The sequence below is a fragment of the Sander vitreus genome, unplaced genomic scaffold (genome assembly GCF_031162955.1).
Source record: "Sander vitreus isolate 19-12246 unplaced genomic scaffold, sanVit1 ctg323_0, whole genome shotgun sequence".
In the NCBI taxonomy this organism is placed as follows: Eukaryota; Metazoa; Chordata; class Actinopteri; order Perciformes; family Percidae; genus Sander; species Sander vitreus.
In genome coordinates this window covers 8,965-34,464 of record NW_027595469.1, presented here as the reverse complement: position 1 = coordinate 34,464, position 25,500 = coordinate 8,965, and the positions used below count along the sequence as shown (strand labels likewise).

At 42.7% G+C, this 25,500-nt stretch overlaps 4 non-coding genes across 4 annotated transcripts; all 4 read left to right on the top strand.

The window, feature by feature from the left end:
- The first annotated feature begins 19,378 nt into the window (after positions 1-19,378).
- Positions 19,379-19,450, top strand: trnam-cau (transfer RNA methionine (anticodon CAU)). The gene has a single exon. It is a non-coding gene; the product is annotated as a tRNA-Met (tRNA).
- A 550-nt stretch (positions 19,451-20,000) lies between these two features.
- Positions 20,001-20,082, top strand: trnal-aag (transfer RNA leucine (anticodon AAG)). The gene has a single exon. It is a non-coding gene; the product is annotated as a tRNA-Leu (tRNA).
- Positions 20,083-22,177: 2,095 nt separating this feature from the next.
- trnam-cau (transfer RNA methionine (anticodon CAU)) lies at positions 22,178-22,249 on the top strand. Its single transcript has one exon. It is a non-coding gene; the product is annotated as a tRNA-Met (tRNA).
- A 749-nt stretch (positions 22,250-22,998) lies between these two features.
- trnal-uag (transfer RNA leucine (anticodon UAG)) lies at positions 22,999-23,080 on the top strand. The gene has a single exon. It is a non-coding gene; the product is annotated as a tRNA-Leu (tRNA).
- The last annotated feature ends 2,420 nt before the right edge of the window (positions 23,081-25,500 follow it).

Sequence of the window (25,500 nt, the reverse complement as noted above, 5' to 3'; positions counted from 1 at the left end):
GGATACAGGCTTCTAATATTTAAATGCCCTCCTAAAATACCCTTAGGCTTTACTGTGGGATCCCAGATTATTTTCGCATGATTTACTGTCTGGAAAAATAAATATTGTCTTTGCTTTATTATTGCTTGTGACTGCAAAGTTTTTATATTGTCAATAGTGTCCCTATTTATTCGCTTATACTTGACTGTATGAGTTGTATTGACATTACTCTTAGTATAATCAGTCTTACCGTTTTGAGCGCCTCTGGATCCTTGCACACAGACGGATGATTTAAAATCCGTCTCCAGTATGGCGTCCTCCGCCTCGTCGACAGAAGAATCCGCGAGAAGAAGGGCGCAACTTTAGGCCAGGTCGCTCCAGCAGCCCGTCAGGCCATCCGCGGGCGCAACCCCTGCCGCAGACCGGCCGACGCGACTCATCTGCACAGAGGACCCACAGCTATCTCCCACTGGAAATCCGCAAACCACCTCCGGGTCCACCGGCCGCCGCAGATGACGCACTAGCTCCGCCGCGGAGGCTCCCGCACGCCCACCAATCCAGCCTGTCGCTTCACGGCCCGCCTCCGCACCAGGACCCGGCCCCACCCCGGCAGCATGGACCCGCTGTGCACAATCAGCGTCTGGACCGGGATTAAGCTGGATATCTTGTGTGAGCTGGAGGAAAAGGGCATATCTTTTGAGACAGACTGATAGACAGACTCAAATTATTTCCAGGTGAAAGCAGCAACAAGCCAAATGCTATTCCAAACAAAGGAAAAAGGCTTGGAGGCCATGCAGCCCAAAACAGGTGGCTATTGCGGTTCCTGCCTATTTTGGTACATGACAGAATTGAAGATGCTGACAATGCTGTCTGGCAGCTGGTACTTGGAGGGAGTTAGTCGAATTTGTCTGTGCACCTAGCCTCTCAGAGTCTCAGATTGCTTACATGAAGGTACTGACTGAAGAGTATGTGGAAATGAGGCAAGAGTTATTCCCGCATTCAAATCTGAGACCAAAACACCACTATCTTCTTCACTATGCAGACTTGAGTCTACAGTTTGGTCCACTCATACATACTTGGACCATGCGCTTTGAAAGTAAGCATAGCTATTTCAAAAGATGCATCAGGTCAAGTCAAAACTTCAGAAATGTCACTAAGTCACTCGCTGATAGACATCAGCTGTTTCAGGCTTATCAGAGTCAGGGCAGTTTTTTCAGCCCCCAGGTTCAGGTGTCAGACTCCACTAGCTTTTATCCAGAGCTCTATGATGGTGGCATAAGGGCAGCAGTTGCAGACTTTGGACTTAACTCATCTAACTCAGTTGTTACAGATAAAGTGCAAGTTAAAGGCACTTCATATGCAAATGGTATGCTTGTCGTACAGAGATATACCAAAAGACAACTACAGTTGGGGGAAATAGCAAGCATTGTTATCAAAAGTGAAACAACTGTCCTGCTTTTGCTGCGGGGGAAAACTGCCAGCTGGGTACCTGAGCTTGGCGTCTATGAAATTGACAAAAATAGTTCCAATAAGCTTATTTGTGAAAGTCTTGACAAGCTTAATGACTATGCTCCATTTTCTTTTTACCACAGAGGTGCAAGGTTACTCATCCCACTCAAGCACATGCCACTATGGAGCTTGTGAAAGAATTAGTTCAGAAAGCTATGCCATCGCTCAGTAATCATGTAATGGACTCACTCATGGCAAGACTGGAGGAGATTGGAGTAAACAATGTAGATGACCTTAACTTTGTCAAGACTGAGGATGTCGATGGAATTCTGCCACCCATTCAGCAGAGAAGACTAATTCAAGCTTTCAGTGCAGGTAAGTTTTTACATTTATAAACCAAATCTTTCTGCACTGTACCATCTGTATGTCCTATAATCCACAGCTTACCATTGTTACAGACTTGGACTTTTTGTCCAAAAGCATCACAAGTGTATGTCAAATTTTGATCACAGTGTTCTGCTGCCCTGTTAAAAAAAAAATGAAAACTTGAATTCAAAAAAGCATCATGAGTATGGTGCTACATTTTATTCATAAGTGGAGCGAGCGTAGAACAGTTACCGCGAGCAGAACACCATCACAGCTAGGGTGGATTTATGTGAATACTGATGTTCAAAAAAAAGACTGCTCTGATAAAGAAAAAAATCCTTTGTCCACTGGTGGGATTAGCAGAATTGAAGAGATTAAAGGTAATCTATAAATGACCATTTTAGAAAGGAATGAAAGACAGAAGGAAGTATTACAAATTCAGAAGATGATTAGGATTGATTTATATTTTAAATGAAAGCAAATATTGTTTCTAGAGCAGCAACAGTAATGTTCACAATAGCATATTCACTATTAACACTCGGTTATATCTCACTGGAAACAAATGTAAAATGACAATAAATGAATAATACATTTATGACATCAAAATATTGTCAAGTTTAGAAAGCATTGACACGAATCTTGAAAATTGACAAATTTTAAACCTAGCTGATTTTTAAGAAACAGTTTGACTACATTTAGACAAGTTTAGTTTCAGCTTGTTCATAGCACTTTATTAGCTAAACCAGTGCAATGTGGTTTTGTAAAACATACCGCCGGTGACATGCATTTATTCATACCATACCTGGATTGTTATAGCTTAACTGTTATATATAAATGTAACATCGGTCATTTCATAAATTTTTGGTGATGTATGTTATCCATACAGTCACAAGCTGTACTTGGCTCTGCTTCGACATCTCTGCAACACAATGTCCATCTGCCCCCAAACTCCACCTCCGACACCTGTTCCCATGGAGGATTCTCCATCCCTGGAGACATATGATATACCATGGCACAAAATGCCCCCAAACCACATGCTTGCCTTAAGTGAAAAGAAGAGACCAAAGCCTAAAGAGAGAAGAGAGCTGGTTCGTGTAGTCATTGACGATGTACTCAGTAAAGAGCGTGGCAGGCCTGGAAGAGCAAAGCTGCAGGAGATTGCCAAGAAGATTGTAGAACAATATCCCTGCTCTTTTCAAGACAGAGAGTTCACTGGAACTAAAGTCATTGGAACAGGATATGATGCTCTCTTCATACAGCTAGAAAACAGACTTGAAAATATTAGAAGGCCATTTACCTTCAGCTCAACAAAGAGGCCAGCAGAGGGTGAAGACGCAGTGAGGAAAAAGTCTACACTCTCAGATCGTTATGGGTGTGTGGCGTGGCAGCCTGCTATTGAGGATATAGCAGAACTAGAGTCTAAACAAGATGACTTGAAAAGTGCCTTCAAAACCCGTCATCTTCAGGAGTTGTGTGTTCGCAAATTGATGACTGAAACATATTCCATCCAGCGTGCAACTATCAACAAAGGAAGCACTGTAAAAACAGTACTGGAAGAGTGGCCCTTCCTTTTTGAAGCTGTTCACCTGTTTGACCACACATGTACCCTCCTTGGCTTACCAGTGCAAACAAAGCTGGCAGAGGAAATGTCCAGAAAGGGAAAGAGCATCAAAGACGTCCTCGACTCAAATGGGATGAAGATGCCACCAGGTGAAGATCCAGTACAGCTGATCTCAGGCATTGCAAAATTCTTCAAGGAGAAGAGGTAGGTTTATACTTTTTATTATGTTGTTTTTGTTTTGCAGATATTCATTACACATATTTTTTGTAATGGCTTGTATGGATTTAAACCCCAGAAAATGAACACAAGATGCATCAGTATTTTCACAGACTTCGGACACACCCACAAAAAAAGGAAAATGTGATTTTAAGTTAATTATGTATGGGCTATGGTTCTCTCACCTATCTCTTTCAACTCTTAGCTAACTATAGAAAATAAACAGTAAACAATAAACTCTTAGCTACCTCTAGAAAGTAGAGATATAAACGTGAAATAAAATTCAAGGAGGTTTTTGTATAAGAGCTAAAAATTAGTTTTAGATGTACTTTAAAGCTCTTAACAAAACCTGGGCAAAAATTGAGCTTTCGAGGTTTAGGCTTATTAACTACCTAGTAATTGATGATGTAAGTATTACTGTACTTTTTCTTTGTTTTTTGCAGTCAAAGTCAAAAATTAAAATTTAGGATGAGGAGGGTTTATTAGTTACTGTAGGATGAGGAGGGTTTGTTGAACAAAGGCCACACCACTCATAAAAAGAATAATATAAGGTAGCCAGATTTAAATAATTATGTTTGCATTGTTTTTCTGAAGTGGATGTGCATCGTTATTCTTTTTTTTTCTTTTTTTTTAATATTTTCTATCTTCTAATATCTAAGTTAATCTATGTTTAAGGTGATCGACGATTCAAGATCGCTGTCGATCAGGAAGTGGTCAACGACCATATCAACTCCCTCATTGTGGCCCTGAGCTACACTTTCTCTTTGTCTTATGTATTAAACATAAAATAAAGAAAGGAGATGTCAATCACCCTGGAATTCATACAAAGGTAAGCAACTCTTTGTTTATGTTTTGATATGTTATGTATAGAGCATATTGTGTTGCTGTTTATTAAGTTGTACATTGTAAATACACTCACCAGACACTTCATTAGGTACAGTGGGTACGGAAAGTATTCAGACCCCTTTACATTTTTCACTCTGTTTCATTGCAGCCATTTCCACAAATCAAAAAAGTTCATTTTATTTCTCATTAATGTACACTCAGCACCCCATCTTGACAGAAAAAAACAAATGTAGACATTTTTGCAAATTTATTAAAAAAGAAAAACTGAAATATCACATGGTCATAAGTATTCAGACGCTTTGCTGTGACACTCATATTTAACTCACATGCTGTCCATTTCTTCTGATCCTCCTGGAGATGGTTCTACTCCTTCATTGGAGTCCTGCTGTGTTTAATTAAACTGATTGGACTTGATTAGGAAAGGCACACACCTGTCTATATAAGACCTTACAGCTCACAGTGCATGTCAGAGCAAATGAGAATCATGAGGTCCAAGGAACTGCCCAAGGAGCTCAGAGACAGAACTGTGGCAAGGCACAGATCTGGCCAAGGTTACAAAAGAATTTCTGCAGCACTCAAGGTTCCTAAGAGCACAGTGGCCTCCATAATCCTTAAATGGAAGAAGTTTGGGACGACCAGAACTCTGGCCGTCCAGCCAAACTGAGCAATTGTGGGAGAAGAGCCTTGGTGAGAGAGGTAAAGAAGAACCCAAAGATCACTGTGGCTGAGCTCCAGAGATGCAGTAGGGAGATGGGAGAAAGTTCCACAAAGTCAACTATCACTGCAGCCCTCCACCAGTCGGGGCTTTATGGCAGAGTGGCCCGACGGAAGCCTCTCCTCAGTGCAAGACATATGAAAGCCCGCGCAGAGTTTGCCAAAAAACACATGAAGGACTCCCAGACTATGAGAAATAAGATTCTCTGGTCTGATGAGACCAAGATTGAACTTTTTGGCGTTAATTCTAAGCGGTATGTGTGGAGAAAACCAGGCACTGCTCATCACCTGCCCAATACAATCCCAACATTGAAACATGGTGGTGGCAGCATCATGCTATGGGGGTGTTTTTCAGCTGCAGGGACAGGACGACTGGTTGCAATTGAAGGAAAGATGAATGCGGCCAAGTATAGAGATATCCTGGAAGAAAACCTCATCCAGAGTGCTCAGGCCCTCAGACTGGGCCGAAGGTTCACCTTCCAACAAGACAATGACCCTAAGCACACAGCTAACATAACAAAGGAGTGGCTTCGGAACAACTCTGTGACCATTCTTGACTGGCCCAGCCAGAGCCCTGACCTAAACCCAATTGAGCATCTCTGGAGAGACCTGAAAATGGCTGTCCACCAACGTTCACCATCCAACCTGACGGAACTGGAGAGGATCTGCAAGGAAGAATGGCAGAGGATCCCCAAATCCAGGTGTGAAAAACTTGTTGCATCATTCCCAAGAAGACTCATGGCTGTACTAGCTCAAAAGGGTGCTTCTACTCAATACTGAGCAAAGGGTCTGAATACTTATGACCATGTGATATTTCAGTTTTTCTTTTTTAATAAATTTGCAAAAGTGTCTACATTTCTGTTTTTTTCTGTCAAGATGGGGTGCTGATTAATGAGAAATAAAATGAACTTTTTTGATTTTAGCAAATGGCTACAATGAAACAGAGTGAAAAATTTAAAGGGGTCTGTATACTTTCCGTACCCACTGTACATCTGTGCAATATAATATACATTCTTCTTTTACGAGGCTTTTACATTTTCAGTTTTTGTTGACATTGTCAGAAAGGTGATGATTATACTTATTATTGAGGTCATAGTGAATGTTGGTGGTGTACTTGAGTGCATTATATTGAGTGTTGTCCTTATACTTTATACATTTTTAATGGCCGATCAAAAATATATACTAAAATATATAACAGCTGTATAATACCTATATATATTTTTGATGGACCATTAAAAATGACTGTGACATCCATCAACCTTTGGAGTGGACATTCCTTTTGTCTGATCAGTGTGCGAGCTTTTCCTGCTTTCTTCTGGACCCTGGAGTTTAACCATACATTGAGGAGGACAAAATATTAGGAACACTTTTCTTGCACTCCAGTACACCAGCACCACCCACTACAACCTCAATAATAAACATAAAGTATAATTATCACCTTCACCTATCACCTCTGCCAGAGCTGTTGTGTTTGATTGCATTATATTGCACAGGTGTACCTAATGAAGTGGCTGGTGAGTGTCCGTTTATATTTCGGCTCCCATGTTAACAGGTTAGAGCTTACGCACTGTAAACGGATAAATTCCTAGTAATTTTCTGCCAGGACTTTATCCGTTTTTTTACAGTGTAAGTATGTGATTATTAATGAAACTGTGAGCTAGTCTGTACTGTTTATTAACTCTTGAGAAGTACAATGACTGTCTTTTGATGTTAAACAGGCTACTTAGACTTTGGCAGTAATGTTTTAAACGCGAGCAGCACAGCTGTGTGACTGCTTTCAGCGTGATTCATTATTAGGCAGAGCTAATAAGCGGGGCCAGTGTAAGTTGCTTCATAAAAGTTTTTTTGGTCTTGTAATTTACAGGAAGCAGTACACCGTCTTCACAACTCAGAGACAAATTGTAGGTGCTACGAACCGGAGCAAGGGTAAGATTTAAAGAACATGCTTTCATTCTGCTGTATAAGGAAATAGATACGTTAATATACCAATCTTAACCGTACTTTTTGTTTTTACAGACTAACCTCGCCTCATAACGAGGCCGGCCCGTGACCGATTTGCTCGGTTTAGCTGCAGATTGTTACATCCCGGTGTTGAATCCTCTACAGTAAAACACAGTCACACTTTACACCGTTTAGTGTTAGCTGTCAGCATTTAACCCTGTTTAATCAGCTACTAGCTAGTGGTAGGCTAACATTAGCTGCTGTTGAGTATAGTGTTAACTAGCGCCACGTGCAGCGATGTTTGTGTTGCCTGTATCGTCTTCAGAGCATCAGAGAGAAGAGCAGACATATCAGTGGCACCAGATTTCGGTTGGCAGGAAGAAGATGTTTACAAGTAAATGTTCCAATTAATAATCCAGGCAGAACATTCTCGTCTCCCTCCTTCATTTTACAGTCCAATGGTGCTAGAACGGCTCCGGGTCAAACCTCAATATGGAATAGATTAATCTGCGTTAATTAATTTAATGCGTTATTTGGCAGCCCTAATAAATATATATATATATATATATATATATATATATATCTCGTTGATCTGCCAACCAATCACGAGTGATTTTTCTTGTTTAAAAGTAGTGGCTTCAGCCAATACTGAGTGAGAAAATTCCAGCCAGACATTCTCTGGACAGGAGTGGTGTCGCTGCTATTCATATGCTAATTAAGCCAGAGGGTTTCCCTGGTATTCATATTCTTATTAGAGCCATTAGCACCTCCGCGGGAGCTCTCCACATACGTCATGGTTCGTTTCCGTCAATATGTGGCACAGACGAACGCGACATTCACAGCCTGTAAATTGCCGTTAACTGCCGAAAATTAGGGAGATTTGCGGGCGTTTACGGGGACGAAAATCCCAGTTATTTTCTTAAGTTTCAGGTAAACATAAAAAGTTGTCATCTTGTGCATGTCAGAGTGTGTTTAGTGTCCATATTAAAAGTGTTAAGAGAGAGGACATTGGTTTAAATGCTCTCTTCAAATATCAGTTGTGCAGGCGCACGGTGAGTCCCTAACAAGGCTATACTAAAACCGTTTGGGTCTCTCTGGATCCTGTTACGGTTCTTAGAGGAGACCCTCCCCTTGTTGCTCCTTCCCACCTGCCTCAGCCGTAGAGTTAGGTCGCCGCTGCTTTGACCTTTTCCTGTGTGGCTCCGGCTCGTTCTTCCGAATGCCGAATACTCTAAAGCTGTCAGGAAGTTGTTCAAGTTTTTCAAAATCACTTTTTTCCCCCCTTTCCTCTATTTTTTTCCCTTGCTTCTTAAAATGACACCCTTGCTTTTAATTTCTGCTAAAAGGGACATCTCTCCTTTACTTTGTTTCATGTCTTCATTTAGAGCCATCCCTTGTTGGTTTAGTTTAAAATACCGCTGGAGTCGGACAGAGATCACGTGACCAGCACCCGCGATACTTGCAAGAGACTAGTGCTCCCGCATTCACCTCCGTATTTCATTAAATAACCAGGTCTATTACTTTTTCTTCAACGCCAAATCGTTTTGTCTGTTATCACGGTGACTCAGTGAAACGCCTGCAGGCACAAAAAAAATGATCTAGTAGTCGCCTTAACTATCTACTCGTTCAGAGAAATCTGCTAGCATGGCGGCTAATGGGACTGTAGCTAACATAACAATTGATGTTAGCAAGACCCCCAACGTGGAGGACATAATCACCTGATTCTTGGAAAGGCAGCTAAGTATGATTGAGTCGGTGCTCTACGACGCAGTGTTAGAGGAAATTAGTGCCTCGCAGCAACACATCGGGGCCAAACCTGAGATGCAGGAGATTGTGGTGCATGAACCGGCGCAACCTGACTGCGTCGCATCCACGACCCAGCGGCTTCGGGAGCTTGAAGGGACAAGGCACGAGCTACATGCTGGAGGCGGCTCGGACTCGTGTGTCTGCCCGGCCGCCCTGGGAGTGATCCACAGAGGGAGGGAGTTTGCCTTCGCTGTGGCCGCGGAGCCGGGTGTTTTCTGTCTGGAACTGGATGTGGATAATGGCGAGACGCGTGCATGGACCGCTTCGCGCCGCGGCCTGAGGGAGGAGCCGGGGGGCAGCGGTGGCACTTCACGTTTGGCGCCGGGACCGAGACGGGTGGACTCAGCACCTGCGGACTAACAGTATTTGGACGTCTGAACCGAATTTGACTTGAGGACGTTGTGTGTAGGTTTTTGGAGCCAGCTTCAAAGGAACATTTAACCAGGCTATAAGAAACCATGAATGCTGGCTAATCAGTCTACAATCTAGGTTTTGTGGACATTTAACCGGGCTGAAAAGAATATGATAAATGCTGAGGACACGGTATGTAACTTTTGGACCCAAGGTTTAAAGGGATACTTAACCAGGCTGAAAGTGATACATGATAAATACTGGCTGGTCAGTTTACGTTTGTTAACATTTAGCCACACTGAAAGAACATGAGGGATGCGGTCTGTTCAGCTTATAGTCTGTTTGTTACTCCAACTAGGTTGGTGTTTTTCAAATACTTTATCTTAGAAATTGATTGCCACAAGCTTAGTTTAGAAGTAAGTACTTAGTAGGTGGTTGAGACCTAGTTCTAAGGTTTTTATTACATTGTTCATGTTTAACATAAGAGTTCACTAGACCTGTTTTAATTAACCTGTGACTGAAGACAGGAGGTGTCGTTTTGAGCGAGCTGCGTTTGATGTGGTCACGCATCTTACAAATAGGGGAGGAGGTCTGTGGTCTCAGAGGGTTAGGGGATTTATTTTATATCACACCTTGCTCAGAGCTAACAGTTCACCCTTTGCTACAGATTTGTCAGCTAAATCCTGTAGGGTACTCAAGACATGTGTGCCTGTAATTTTGAAGATGGCTGAGCTTTCAATCCTTTCTATTAACATCAGGGGGCTAAACGGGCCGATCAAACGAGCTAAATTCCTGGACTATTTAAGAAGGAAAAACATAGATGTGGCGCTTATACAAGAGTCACATTTACGTAAAAGAGATGTAAATTATAAATACAAAATAAATACTTCAAGGTTGCTGCCTCCTCTAGTGATGACACCAAAACCAAGGGCTCCATTGTGTTGCTTTCGCGGAAATGCGCACTCACCGTAGAGAAAAGCAGTAAAGACTTATCAGGCAGGCTATCTTATATATGTACCACGATAAGGAGTAGGAAGATAGCCTTTGTTTCGGTATATGCACCGTCTACATATGATGAAGGCTTTTTCCCGCGCCTAACCAATGAATTGCCCTTTCTCAATGATTACGCACTAATTACAGGGGGAGACATGAATGCAGTACTAGATTTAAACCAGGATAGATCAGGGGTCAATCACACCAAAGCCCAGAAACATATATCAGACATGTTCAAAGCAGTTGTGGAATCCCGACATTTTACAGATATATGGAGGATGCACAATCCCACTAGCAAGGATTATACTTTATTTCCACACGTCACCTCACCCACTCCCGCATTGATTATATTTTGTGTTCTAGTGAGCTCAAGGCAATGTTCCACACGATAGCAATAGAACCAGCAATTCTGTCTGACCACAATGCGCTGATAACCACATTCCGTTGCGATATGTTAGGAGATGGCAATTTAACAATTCCCTTATCCAAAACACAGCTTTTGATACAGAATTTAGAACCAAACTGCCTGAATTTATATCCATTAATACCGACTCAGTTTCTAATCCTGCACATACATGACAGGCAACTAAAGGATTTATTAGAGATTTTACATTCTCCTTCTGAAGGAATTTGAAGAGGAATAGAGAAGCAAGGATTGTGGAGTCGGAAGAACGCTCTAAATCGTCAGAGCAATCTCTTAAGACTTGTTTTTCTAAATCTACACACACTTTCTAGTCACAAGTCGAACGGAGCTGAATGAGCTGCTAAGAAGGAGAGCTGAGTTCATAATGCACAGAGTGAGGCAAAATTACTATTTTAATGGCTGTAAACCAAGTAAATTGCTTGCTCTGAAATTAAAACAAAGTGAATCCATAGCTGTTATCAACATCGTCTGCACAGGCCGAGGTATCTCATCAAATCCTAAGGATATCAGCACCACTTTTCAATCCTAGAGGAGGCAGAAGAACTGGGTCAACCTATAACGTTTAAGAGGAACTTAAATCAGCGTTAAAAAACGCCAGGGTTGGATGGAATTCCATCAGAACTTCTTCTACAGTATTTTGACATATTAGGACCTACCATTTTACGTATAAAGCGTTAACTTCAGCCATAGAGAAGGGTACTTTCCACCAACAAACAAACCGTGCTGATTTTCATTATGCCAAAGATCCTACAGATAGCTCAAATTACAGGCCCATCAGCCTCATCGGGACTGATATTAAGCTTTATTCCAAAGTCTTGGCTCTCTGCTTAGAGCGCTTTGTCGAGAAGCTAGTCCACCCCGACCAATCAGGTTTTATACCCAAGCGTCATGCTGCAGACAATGTATACAGACTATTCCATGTAATAGAAGAAGCCAAAAACCTTCCAACAACGGCGGCAGTTTTATCACTGGACGCGGAAAAAGCTTTCGACCGCTTAGAGTGGAACTACTTGTGACAAGTAAGGGAGAGGCTTGGTTTTGGGGTGAAATTCATTGACATGGTGCATACTTTATATGCAAATCCCACGGCCATAGTCTCAACCAACGGATTGCACTCTCAGCCGTTTCCCATTAAGCAGGGATTGCGACAGGGATGTCCGCTCTCCCCCATGCTATTTGCAATCTCTCTTGAACCGTTGCTCAAGCCATAAGGCAACATGAAATCTATAATATCCAGATTAAATCCAGTAGCAGCTCAATATCATTATTTGCAGATGGTATCTTGTTGTATATTGCTAATCTGGAGGACTCTATTTCAAAAATTCTTAGAATCTTCAACAAATTTGGTTCAATCTCGGCTACAAAATTAACTGGAATAAATCAAATCTTTTATTGAACAACAGGCATGTGGCATCAGCCATTAGTGTTACAATACCAACCCAAAGCAAAATTACATATTTGGGCATCCCTACAGCGAGTTGTCCAGGACAACTATATTAAGTAGTGTTCAAAGGGATCTGGGCAATTGGTCTCCGCTGCCAGCATCACTACAGTCCAGGATTGCTGTTGTTAAAATGAACATAGTTCCTCTGGTGAATTTCTTAAGTACAATGATCCCCTTACCCCCACCAATAAATTTCTGGAAGAAACTTGACACCTTAGTTTGGCAACAGGACAGGGAACAGAGGCGCAGTGCAGATGGGACCTCTCTGGCGGCCGGCGGCAAAGGCAGAACACTTCTGGCGGCCGGCGGCGAAGGCGAATCCCATCAGAAGGCCGGCGGCGAAGGCGAAACCCATCAGAAGGCCGGCGGCGAAGGCGAAACCCTTCTGAAGATCGGCAACGAAGGCGAATCCCATCAGAAGGCCGGCGGCGAAGGCGAATCCCATCAGAAGGCCGGCGGCGAAGGCGAAACCCTTCTGAAGATCGGCAACGAAGGCGAAACCCTTCTGAAGATCAGCAACGAAGGCGAATCCTTTCTGTGGGCCAGGCAGGTGACGGGTTGGCTAGGCCGAAGACAGGCGACGGGTCGGCTGGGCCGAAGACAGGCGACGGGTCGGCTGGGCCGAAGACAGGCGACGGGTCGGCTGGGCCGAAGACAGGCGACGGGTCGGCTGGGCCGAAGACAGGCGACGGGTCGGCTGGGCCGAAGACAGGCGACAAGGTAACTGGCACGGGAGTAGGCCGGTCCGCCAATAAAGTAACTGGAACAGTCACAGGAATCAAGGCAACAGGATCAGAAGTCGGCAAATCCACCGACAGGGTAACTGGAGCAGAAGTCGGCCGGACTACTGACAAAACATGGTGGGCAGGAGTCGGTCGAACCGACAACAAAGGCAAAGTCTCTGGGATGCCGGAGATTGGTGAAGTCTCAGGGGTACCGGCGAAAGGCACAGTCTCTGGGATGCCGGAGATTGGTGAAGTCTCAGGGGTACCGGCGAAAGGCACAGTCTCTGGGATGCCGGAGATTGGTGAAGTCTCAGGGGTACCGGCGAAAGGCACAGTCTCTGGGATGCCGGAGATTGGTGAAGTCTCAGGGGTACCGGCGAAAGGCACAGTCTCTGGGATGCCGGAGATTGGTGAAGTCTCAGGGGTATCGGGGCAAGGGCAAAGTCTCAGGGGTATCGGGGCAACAGCAAAGTCTCAGGGGTATCGGGGCAAAGGCGCGGTCAATGATGGCTCTGGAACTCTGGTCCTCTTTGGCTCTGGAACTCTGGTCCGCTCTGGAAGTTCTGGAAGGCTGCACGTCAGCGGAGGTTCTGGAAGGCTGCACGTCAGCTCAGGAACAATGGTCAACTTGGACTCGGGAACAGTAACACTGGTCAGCATGGACTCGAGGTCGCTGGAGACCTCGCGCTCAGAACCACTCGACAGCACAGGCTCGGAACTGCTGGACAGCACAGGCTCAGATCCACTAAACAGCACGGGCTCGGAACCGCTGGAGAGCACGGGCTCCGGTCCACTGGAGAGCGGTTGAACCAGTGCATGGCGTCGGGGACCATGTCGACCACGTCCTCTCTTGTGGCCTCCACGGTTCCCAGAAAATATGGCCAGACGGGTCCCTTCAAAAGACTGCTCAGGGGAGCTGCAGGAAGGCGAACTGGACCGTAGATCATCAGCTAGTAATCTAGCGGCTTCTGCCTCCTCAGTCCGTCTAGCACATTTAGCTAGGTGCTGGAAAACAGTCACATAAGTCTCTGGCTCACTACCAGGCGGAGAAATGACAGGACTAGGCATAGTGGCCAGAGGAGCAGGCTGGTTAAAAAACAGAGATCCTGTAGCCACAATGCTAGCAGGCGGAGAAGTAGGCAGGCTAGTGGTAGCTAACTGGCTCGGAATATGATGAGGAACTGGCAAGGGAGGTAGCTGACTGCTAGAGGGCTGGAGAGAAGATAACCTGTTAGCATGTTGAGATGAAAGCTCATATGCCAGGGGTCTCTAGGAAGTCCTCTATCCACTCAGGCAAGGAGCTCCTGAGCCAGGGCTGAGTGGATGCCTGTTTAACCTCCCTAACTAGGTGCTCTCTTCCACTCTCCAAAAACACACATAAGAGTGAAGGTCAAATCATAAAGTTCATCCTCTAAATATTCCGTTGGGTCTGTCATGGTCGGCTCATTCGGTCACAGTTTGTCAGGAAAGGCTTGGACCCAATGCAGTTTAGATGATTTATTAAACAAAAATGAAGTACATACCAAAGAATCCAGAAAATAACAGGCAAAACTAATTCCAGAACAGAAGAACAGGATCTCAAAACTGGAACTCAGAGACGAAGGGTAGACTCCAGACACAAACAAACTCACAGAACACAACAACAGAATAAAATGATCTGACACCAAACAAAGACAACACAGAGACTAAATAAACCAGGTAATGAGGACTAACAAGGGACAGGTGACACTAGGCTGGACAAACAAGTGAAACACATTAGGGCAATCACAAGGGAAATAAAACAGGAAACAGAACAATACAGAAACAAAACAGAAAATCACAATCATGACAGTATCCTAGCCTATAGTCTATTATCACCAACACATTGACCAACTTTAAACAGGTGGAGGAGCAACTACGCTACACCAATAAGTGGCATTTGAACACCCCAATTTGGCACAACATACACTTAATGTCTGGTAACAAACCTTTTGTTGAGTGACAGAGGTATTTATACTCTAGATCAGCTATTCAATGGGGAAGGTACAGTCAGGTCCATAAATATTGGGACATCAACACAATTCTAATCTTTTTGGCTCTATACATCACCACAATGGAGTTGAAATGAAACGAACAAGATGTGCTTTAACTGCAGACTTTCAGCTTTAATTTGAGGGTATTTACATCCAAATCAGGTGGACGGTGTAGGAATTACAACAGTTTGTATATGTGCCTCCCACTTTCTAAGGGACCAAAAGTAATGGGACAATTGGCTGCTCAGCTGTTCCATGGCCAGGTGTGTGTTATTCCCTCATTATCCCATTTACAAGGAGCAGATAAAAGGTCCAGAGTTCATTTCAAGTGTGCTATTTGCATTTGGAATCTGTTGCTGTCAACTCTCAATATGAGATCCAAAGAGCTGTCACTATCAGTGAAGCAAGCCATCATTAGGCTGAAAAATCTAAACAAACCCATCAGAGAGATAGCAAAAACATTAGGTGTGGCCAAATCAACTGTTTGGAACATTCTTAAAAAGAAAGAACGCACCGGTGAGCTCAGCAACACCAAAAGACCCGGAAGACCACGGAAAACAACTGTGGTGGATGACCGAAGAATACTTTCCTGGTGAAGAAAACACCCTCACAACAGTTGGCCAGATCAAGAACACTTCCAGGAGGTAGGTGTATGTGTGTCAAAGTCAACAATCAAGAGAAGACTTCACCAGAGTGAATACAGAGGGTTCACTACAAGATGTAAACCATTGGTGAGCCTCAAAAACAGGAAGGCCAGATTAGAGTTTGCCAAACAACATCTAAAAAAAGCCTTCACATTTCTGGAACAACATCCTATGGACAGATGAGACAAAGATCAACTTGTACCAGAGTGATGGGAAGAGAAGAGTATGGAGAAGGAAAGGAACTGCTCATGATCCAAAGCATACCACCTCATCAGTGAAGTATGGTGGTGGTAGTGTCATGGCGTGGGCATGTATGGCTGCCAATGGAACTGGTTCTCTTGTATTTATTGATGATGTGACTGCTGACAAAAGCAGCAGGATGAATTCTGAAGTGTTTCGGGCAATATTATCTGCTCATATTCAGCCAAATGCTTCAGAACTCATTGGACGGCGCTTCACAGTGCAGATGGACAATGACCCAAGCATACTGCGAAAGCAACCAAAGAGTTTTTTTAAGGGAAAGAAGTGGAATGTTATGCAATGGCCAAGTCAATCACCTGACCTGAATCCGATTGAGCATGCATTTCACTTGCTGAAGACAAAACTGAAGGGAAAATGCCCCAAGAACAAGCAGGAACTGAAGACAGTTGCAGTAGAGGCCTGGCAGAGCATCACCAGGGATGAAACCCAGCGTCTGGTGATGTCTATGCGTTCCAGACTTCAGGCTGTAATTGAATGCAAAGGATTTGCAACCAAGTATTAAAAAGTGAAAGTTTGATTTATGATTGTTAATCTGTCCCATTACTTTTGGCCCCTTAAAAAGTGGGAGGCACATATACAAACTGTTGTAATTCCTACACCGTTCACCTGATTTGGATGTAAATACCCTCAAATTAAAGCTGAAAGTCTGCAGTTGAAGCACATCTTGTTCGTTTCATTTCAACTCCATTGTGGTGGTGTATAGAGCCAAAAAGATTAGAATTGTGTCGATGTCCCAATATTTATGGACCTGACTGTATGTTAAGTTTTGAAGACCTGAGAACTAGCTTTGAGGTCCATAGGACATCCTTCTTCCTTTATCTTCACTTAAGATCAGCCCTAAAATGTTATGGAGTACTATGGGGAAACAGTTTTGAGATGCACCCAATCATTAAATGGCTTGTTGATTACGTGTCCAGGATTTATGCTAAACTGATCCAAGTGTCCGTAGGAGAACTCCTAATAGTAAAGAAATGGGTGCGAGAGCTGAGTCCGGAGGGGAACGTAATTAATTGAGAGACAGTTTGGGACAACATTTCCCACTGTACAAAGAACCCAAATCACCAACAGATCCTCTTCAACATGTGCCATAGGACATATTGGACTCATCAGAAGAGGTACGTCTCTAAAGTCATTCGTACTCCCTATTGCATGTTCTGCCAACCTGAACAAACTGGAACTTTCCTGCACATGGTCTGGGATTGTGAACAGGTGCATGAGTTTTGGAATAAAACATCAATAATATCTGATGTGATAGGATATCGAATTCCTACTGACCCGATTGTGTTGTTACTTAATGACGACTCTAAATTACACCTGCTTGGGAGACAGAAGAAAATTTGGCTAGCTGGATCAACCGCAACCAAGAAAATGATAGCTCAATGCTAGCTCCCCACCACTCGCTTTGTATAAAACAGTGGTTGGCATATTTTCTAGACATAGTTATGCTTGAGCTCTCTACAGCAAGGATTAACAAAGCCAAATCATCTACTATAGACCTATGGAAAAACACAGCAGCACAAGTAGCAGTCCTTATGACCTCAGCATCACAAGAATGAGAGGAAAGCGACTAGGCAAGGTGTGATTTCTGTTTTTGTTTATTTATTTATTTTTGTTTTCCTCGAGACCACAGAGGGTGGGGGGTGGGAGAGGTTTGTTGTTCTTGTTCAATTGTGTATGTTCTGTATGTTTAAAAATATAAAACCAATAAAAAAATTGATCTTAAAAAAAAAAAGACCACACAATCCCAAGTGTTCAATGTGAAATACTCATTCATTGCCGCAAGTGTCTAATGTCAACAAAGTATTTATTATGGACTCGAAAACACTCCTAAACCAAAGGTTGATTAAAACTATCGTCTGCTAATAATAAATGCTTTGGATCGCATTACCATGTGTTTAGAAGATAGAACAGTTCATTTTCTGTTAAAGGCTTTTGGTCATTCGTTATGTACCTATCACAAACACTTTCACCTGCTCCATTGTTTTTGGACAATTAATTTGCAATCAAAAAATGTATGTCCTACTGTTTTTGGAACAATACTTGGTAGTGGGAGGGGTAATGGCTCTTCAATCAACCCAGAGGTCGATGGATCGAAACCATCCTCTGCTAATTGCAATTCTTTGGGTCTGTATCCTGCCTTTCACTATATCCATTTGACAAACTCTCTGTTGACACAAGTGTCTAAAGTGAAATGGCTCCACCTTAATGACATGACCTTACTCATTCTAACAATCCCCTTTGATCACATGAAGTGATTTGTTATGTACCTATCACAAACACTTTCACCTGCTCCATTGTTTTTGGACAATTCATTTGCAATCAAAAAATGTATGTCCTACTGTTTTTGGAACAATACTTGGTAGTGGGAGGGGTAATGGCTCTTTTCAGTGAATATGCAAAAGGGGATGTTCACAAGTTCAGCCAAGGTAAATGTTCGGCCCATATTTACACAGACCTAAACCTACTCACTTGCTGCTGGTTACAATATTCTAAAATAAATAATGCCAGAGAAATAAAACAAAGAGTGAAGGGTGTTGATTTTCCAGCCCTTGCACCTGAAAAGACGAGCAGAGCGGCGTAGCAGAAGAGTGCTGGGCCCATAACCCAGAGGTCGATGGATAGAAACCATACTTTGCTAATTGCAATGCTTTGGGTCAGCATGAAGTCTGTATCCTGTCATTCACTATATCCATTTGACAAACTCTCTGTTGCCACAAGTGTCTAAAGTGAAATGGCTCCACCTTAATGACATGACCTTACTCATTCTGACAATCCCTTTTGATCACATGAAGTCACTCGTTATGTACCTATCACAAACACTTTCACCTGCTCCATTGTTTTTGGACAATTCATTTGCAATCAAAAAATGTATGTCCTACTGTTTTTGGAACAATACTTGGTAGTGGGAGGGGTAATGGCTCTTTTCAGTGAATATGCAAAAGGGGATGTTCACAAGTTCAGCCCAGGTAAATGTTCGGCCCATATTTACACAGACCTAAACCTACTCACTTGCTGCTGGTTACAATATTCTAAAATAAATAATGCCAGAGAAATAAAACAAAGAGTGAAGGGTGTTGATTTTCCAGCCCTTGCACCTGAAAAGACGAGCAGAGCGGCGTAGCAGAAGAGTGCTGGGCCCATAACCCAGAGGTCGATGGATAGAAACCATACTTTGCTAATTGCAATTCTTTGGGTCAGCATGAAGTCTGTATCCTGTCGATCGCTATATCCATTTGACAAACTCTCCATTGCCACAAGTGTCTAAAGTGAAATGGCTCCACCTTAATGACATGACCTTACTCATTCTGACAACCCCTTTTAATCACATGAAGTCACTCGTTATATACCTATCACAAACACTTTCACCTGCTCCATTGTTTTTGGACAATTCATTTGCAATCAAAAAATGTATGTCCTACTGTTTTTGGAACAACACTTGGTAGTGGGAGGGGTAATGGCTCTTTTCAGTGAATATGCAAAAGGGGATGTTCACAAGTTCAGCCCAGGTAAATGCTCAGCCCATATTTACACAGACCTAAACCTACTCACTTGCTGCTGGTTACAATATTCTAAAATAAATAATGCCAGAGAAATAAAACAAAGAGTGAAGGATGTTGATTTTCCAGCCCTCACATCTAAAAAGACGAGCAGAGTGGCGCAGCGGAAGCGTGCTGGGCCCATAACCCAGAGGTCGATGGATCGAAACCATCCTCTGCTAATTGCAATGCTTTGGGTCTGTATCCTGTCATTCACTATATCCATATGACAAACTCTCCATTGCCACAAGTGTCTAAAGTGAAATGGCTCCACCTTAATGACATGACCTTACTCATTCTGACAACCCCTTTTAATCACATGAAGTCACTCGTTATGTACCTATCACAAACACTTTCACCTGCTCCATTGTTTTTGGACAATTCATTTGCAATCAAAAAATGTATGTCCTACTGTTTTTGGAACAACACTTGGTAGTGAGATGGGTAATGGCTCTTTACAGTGAATATGCAAAAGCGGATATTCACAAGTTCAGCCCAGGTAAATGTTCGGCCCATATTTACACAGACCCAAACCTACTCACTTGCTGCTGGTTACAATATTCTAAAATAAATAATGCCAGAGAAATGAGACAAATAGTGAAGGGTGTTGATAACATGTATTAATAATGTATTGGCTCTTTACTTTCGAAGGTTTTGTTGCATTGACATTAACAAGGGTACCGTTAGTTACGACCCCGTTGGGTGTCACCATGTGGAAGGCAATTGCACACAGGTAGTGTGGCCGAGTGGTCTAAGGCGCTGGACTAAGGCTCCAGTCTCTCTGGAGGCGTGGGTTCAAATCCCACCACTGCCATTTGGGAATGTTACATATCTGATAAAGCAACTGATATAATGGCTGGACATGCCTACAAGTTGCACAGAGCTCTTATAACATAGCTTGGTGAAGCAACTAAAATGATATGTGGAACTTGGTACACTCCATCGTTTAGATCTACAATCGCATTGTCCTGTTTTCAAAAGACCACACAATCACAAGTGTTCAACGTGAAATACTCATTCATTGCCACAAGTGTCTAATGTCAACTAAGCATTTATTAATGACTCAAAAACACTCCTAAACCAAAGGTTGATTAAAACTATTGTCTGCTAATATTAAATGCTTTGGATCGCATTACCATGTTTTTAGAAGATAGAACAGTTCATTTTCTGTTAAAGGCTTTTGGTCATTCGTTATGTACCTATCACAAACACTTTCACCTGCTCCATTGTTTTTGGACAATTAATTTGCAATCAAAAAATGTATGTCCTACTGTTTTTGGAACAATACTTGGTAGTGGGAGGGGTAATGGCTCTTCAATCAACCCAGAGGTCGATGGATCGAAACCATCCTCTGCTAATTGCAATGCTTTGGGTCAGCATGAAGTCTGTATCCTGTCAATTGCTATATCCATTTGACAAACTCTCTGTTGACACAAGTGTCTAAAGTGAAATGTCTGCACCTGTGAAAGGCCCCACCTTAATGACAAGACCTTACTCAATCTGACAATCCCTTTTGAGCACCTGAAGTGATTTGTTATGTACCTATCACAAAAACTTTCACCTGCTCCATTGTTTTTTGGACAATTCATTTGCAATCAAGAAATGTATGTCCTACTGTTATTGGAACAATACTTGGTAGTGGGAGGGGTAATGGCTCTTTACAGTGAATATGCAAAAGGGATGTTCACAAGTTCAGCCCAGGTAAATGTTCGGCCCATATTTACACAGACCTAAACCTACTCACTTGCTGCTGGTTACAATATTCTAAAATAAATAATGCCAGAGAAATAAAACAAAGAGTGAAGGGTGTTGATTTTCCAGCCCTTGCACCTGAAAAGACGAGCAGAGCGGCGTAGCAGAAGAGTGCTGGGCCCATAACCCAGAGGTCGATGGATAGAAACCATGCAATGCTTTGGGTCAGCATGAAGTCTGTATCCTGTCGATCGCTATATCCATTTGACAAACTCTCTGTTGACACAAGTGTCTAAAGTGAAATGGCTCCACCTTAATGACATGACCTTACTCATTCTGACAATCCCTTTTAAGCACATGAAGTGATTTGTTATGTACCTATCACAAACACTTTCACCTGCTCCATTGTTTTTGGACAATTAATTTGCAATCAAAAAATTTATGTCCTACTGTTTTTGGAACAATACTTGGTAGTGGGAGGGGTAATGGCTCTTTACAGTGAATATGCAAAAGGGGATGTTCACAAGTTCAGCCCAGGTAAATGTTCGGCCCATATTTACACAGACCTAAACCTACTCACTTGCTGCTGGTTACAATATTCTAAAATAAATAATGCCAGAGAAATAAAACAAAGAGTGAAGGGTGTTGATTTTCCAGCCCTTGCACCTGAAAAGACGAGCAGAGCGGCGTAGCAGAAGAGTGCTGGGCCCATAACCCAGAGGTCGATGGATAGAAACCATACTTTGCTAATTGCAATTCTTTGGGTCAGCATGAAGTCTGTATCCTGTCGATCGCTATATCCATTTGACAAACTCTCTGTTGCCACAAGTGTCTAGAGTGAAATGGCTCCACCTTAATGACATGACCTTACTCATTCTGACAACCCCTTTTAATCACATGAAGTCACTCGTTATATACCTATCACAAACACTTTCACCTGCTCCATTGTTTTTGGACAATTCATTTGCAATCAACAAATGTATGTCCTACTGTTTTTGGAACAAAACTTGGTAGTGGGAGGGGTAATGGCTCTTTACAGTGAATATGCAAAATGGGATGTTCACAAGTTCAGCCCAGGTAAATGTTCGGCCTATATTTACACAGACCTAAACCTACTCACTTGCTGCTGGTTACAATATTCTAAAATAAATAATGCCAGAGAAATAAAACAGAGAGTGAAGGGTGTTGATTTTCCAGCTCTTAAACTTGAAAAGAAGAGCAGAGTGGCGCAGCGGAAGCGTGCTGGGCCCATAACCCAGAGGTCGATGGATCGAAACCATCCTCTGCTAATTGCAATGCCTTGGGTCAGCATGAAGCCTGTATCCTGTCATTCACTATATCCATTTGACAAACTCTCCATTGCCACAAGTGTCTAAAGTGAAATGGCTCCACCTTAATGACATGCTCAGCCCATATTTACACAGACCTGCTTGTTACAATATTCTAAAATAAATAATGCCAGAGAAATGAGACAAAGAGTGAAGGGTGTTGATAACATGTAATAATAAAGTATTGGCTCTTTTTTTCGAAGGTTTTGTTGCATTGACATTAACAAGGGTACCATTAGTTACGACGCCGTTGGGTGTCACCATGTGGAAGGCAATTGCACACAGGTAGTGTGGCTGAGTGGTCAGTCTGTTTGGGTCAGTCATCAAGTTATGTACCTATCACAAACACTTTCACCTGCTCCATTGTTTTTGGACAATTCATTTGCAATCAAAACATGTATGTCCTACTGTTTTTGGAACAATACTTGGTAGTGGGAGGGGTAATGGCTCTTTACAGTGAATATGCAAAAGGGGATGTTCACAAGTGCAGCCAAGGTAAATGCTCGGCCCATATTTACACAGACCTGCTTGTTACAATATTCTAAAATAAATAATGCCAGAGAAATAAGACAAAGAGTGAAGGGTGTTGATAAAATGTAATAATAAAGTATTGGCTCTTTACTTGCGAAGGTTTTGTTGCACTGACATTAACAAAGGTACCGTTAGTTACGCCCCGGTGTGTGTCACCATGTGGAAAACTCTTATCCGCAGGTAGTGTGGCCGAGTGGTCTAAGGCGCTGGATTTAGGCTCCAGTCTCTCTGGAGGCGTGGGTTCAAATCCCACCACTGCCATTTGCGAATGCCAAATATCTGGTAAAGCAGCTTATCTGACGGCCGGCTATGCCTATAAGTTGCATAGAACTCATATAACATAGCTTGGTGAAGCAACTAAAATGATAGTGGAACTTGGTACACTCTGTGCTTGTTCATCACTAATCGCATTGCCCTGTTGTTAAAAGACCACACAATCACAAGTGTTCAATGTGAAATACTCATTCATTGCCGCAAGTGTCTAATGAATGAGTCAACGTCATTGACAATGAGTCAATGTCAACTAAGCATTTATTAATGACTCGAAAAACACTCCTAAACCAAAGGTTGATTAAAACTATTGTCTGCTAATATCAAATGCTTTGGATCGCATTACCATGTTTTTAGAAGATAGAACAGTTCATTTACTGTTAAAGGCTTTTGGTCATTCGTTATGTACCTATCACAAACACTTTCACCTGCTCCATTGTTTTTGGACAATTAATTTGCAATCAAAAAATGTATGTCCTACTGTTTTTGGAACAATACTTGGTAGTGGGAGGGGTATTGGCTTTTCAATCAACCCAGAGGTCGATGGATCGAAACCATCCTCTGCTAATTGCTATGCTTTGGGACAGTATGAAGTCTGTATCCTGTCAATTGCTATATCCATTTGACAAACTCTCCATTGCCACAAATGTCTAAAGTGAAATGTCTGCACCTGTGAAAGGCCCCACCTTAATGACAAGACCTTACTCAATCTGACAATCCCTTTTGATCACCAGAAGTGATTTGTTATGTACCTATCACAAAAACTTTCACCTGCTCCATTGTTGTTGGACAATTCATTTGCAATCAAAAAATGTATGTCCTACTGTTATTGGAACAATACTTGGTAGTGGGAGGGGTAATGGCTCTTTTCAGTAAATATGCAAAAGGGATGTTCACAAGTTCAGCCCAGGTAAATGCTCAGCCCATATTTACACAGACCTAAACCTACTCACTTGCTGCTGGTTACAATATTCTAAAATAAATAATGCCAGAGAAATAAAACAAAGAGTGAAGGGTGTTGATTTTCCAGCCCTTGCACCTGAAAAGACGAGCAGAGCGGCGTAGCAGAAGAGTGCTAGGCCCATAACCCAGAGGTCGATGGATAGAAACCATACTTTGCTAATTGCAATGCTTTGGGTCAGCATGAAGTCTGTATCCTGTCAATCGCTATATCCATTTGACAAACTCTCTGTTGCCACAAGTGTCTAAAGTGAAATGTCTCCACCTTAATGACAAGACCTTACTCAATCTGACAATCCCTTTTGATCACCTGAAGTGATTTGTTATGTACCTATCACAAAAACTTTCACCTGCTCCATTGTTTTTGGACAATTCATTTGCAATCAAGAAATGTATGTCCTACTGTTTTTGGAACAACACTTGGTAGTGAGATGGGTAATGGCTCTTTTCAGTGAATATGCAAAAGGGGATGTTCACAAGTTCAGCCCAGGTAAATGCTCAGCCCATATTTACACAGACCTAAACCTACTCACTTGCTGCTGGTTACAATATTCTAAAATAAATAATGCCAGAGAAATAAAACAAAGAGTGAAGGGTGTTGATTTTCCAGCCCTCACATCTAAAAAGACGAGCAGAGTGGCGCAGCGGAAGCGTGCTGGGCCCATAACCCAGAGGCCCTCTGCTAATTGCAATTCTTTGGGTCAGCATGAAGTCTGTATCCCGTTGATCGCTATATCCATTTGACAAACTCTCCATTGCTGCAAGTGTCTACAGTGAAATGTCTACACCTGTAAGAGGCCACACCTTAATGACAAGACCTTACTCAATCTGACAATCCCTTTTGATCACATGAAGTGATTTGTTACATACCTATCACAAACTCTTTCACTTTTTTGGATCGCATTACCATGTTTTTAGAAGATGAACAGTTCATTTTCTGTTAACCCTTGTGTTGTCCTTCGTGTCACGGGGACTTGTTTATTTTATGTACTGTCCTACCATCGTTGTGCTTCGGGTCCCCGGGGCCCTTTCGTGTATCATGTGATGTCAACCGCTGTCGCCTCATCCTTCTGTTCAACGGGACCCGGAGTTATGTTTTCGCTCCTACATTGTCTACTACCCTGGTGGTGGTGGTGGTGGTGTGTGTGTGTGCGCGTGCGTGCGTGCGTGCGTGTGTGTTTGCGTAACATCATCTCACATCTCACACAGCAGACACATGTCAAAGGGTTTTTATTCAAAAGATTTTCAAGACTGTTGTTCATGTCACTTTGTTGCACCTTTTCACATCTCAATAGCGCACACACGCCGTGTTCACTGGTGCCGTGCAAGCCACGAGGCTACAGTCTCACACATTCCGTGCAGTAGGTCCGCGTGCAGCTCCCACAGATGTATCACTTGCAGGCCCTGCACGCGGTGTGCGTCTTGCGGTCCTTTGTCTTTGGACAGCGCTG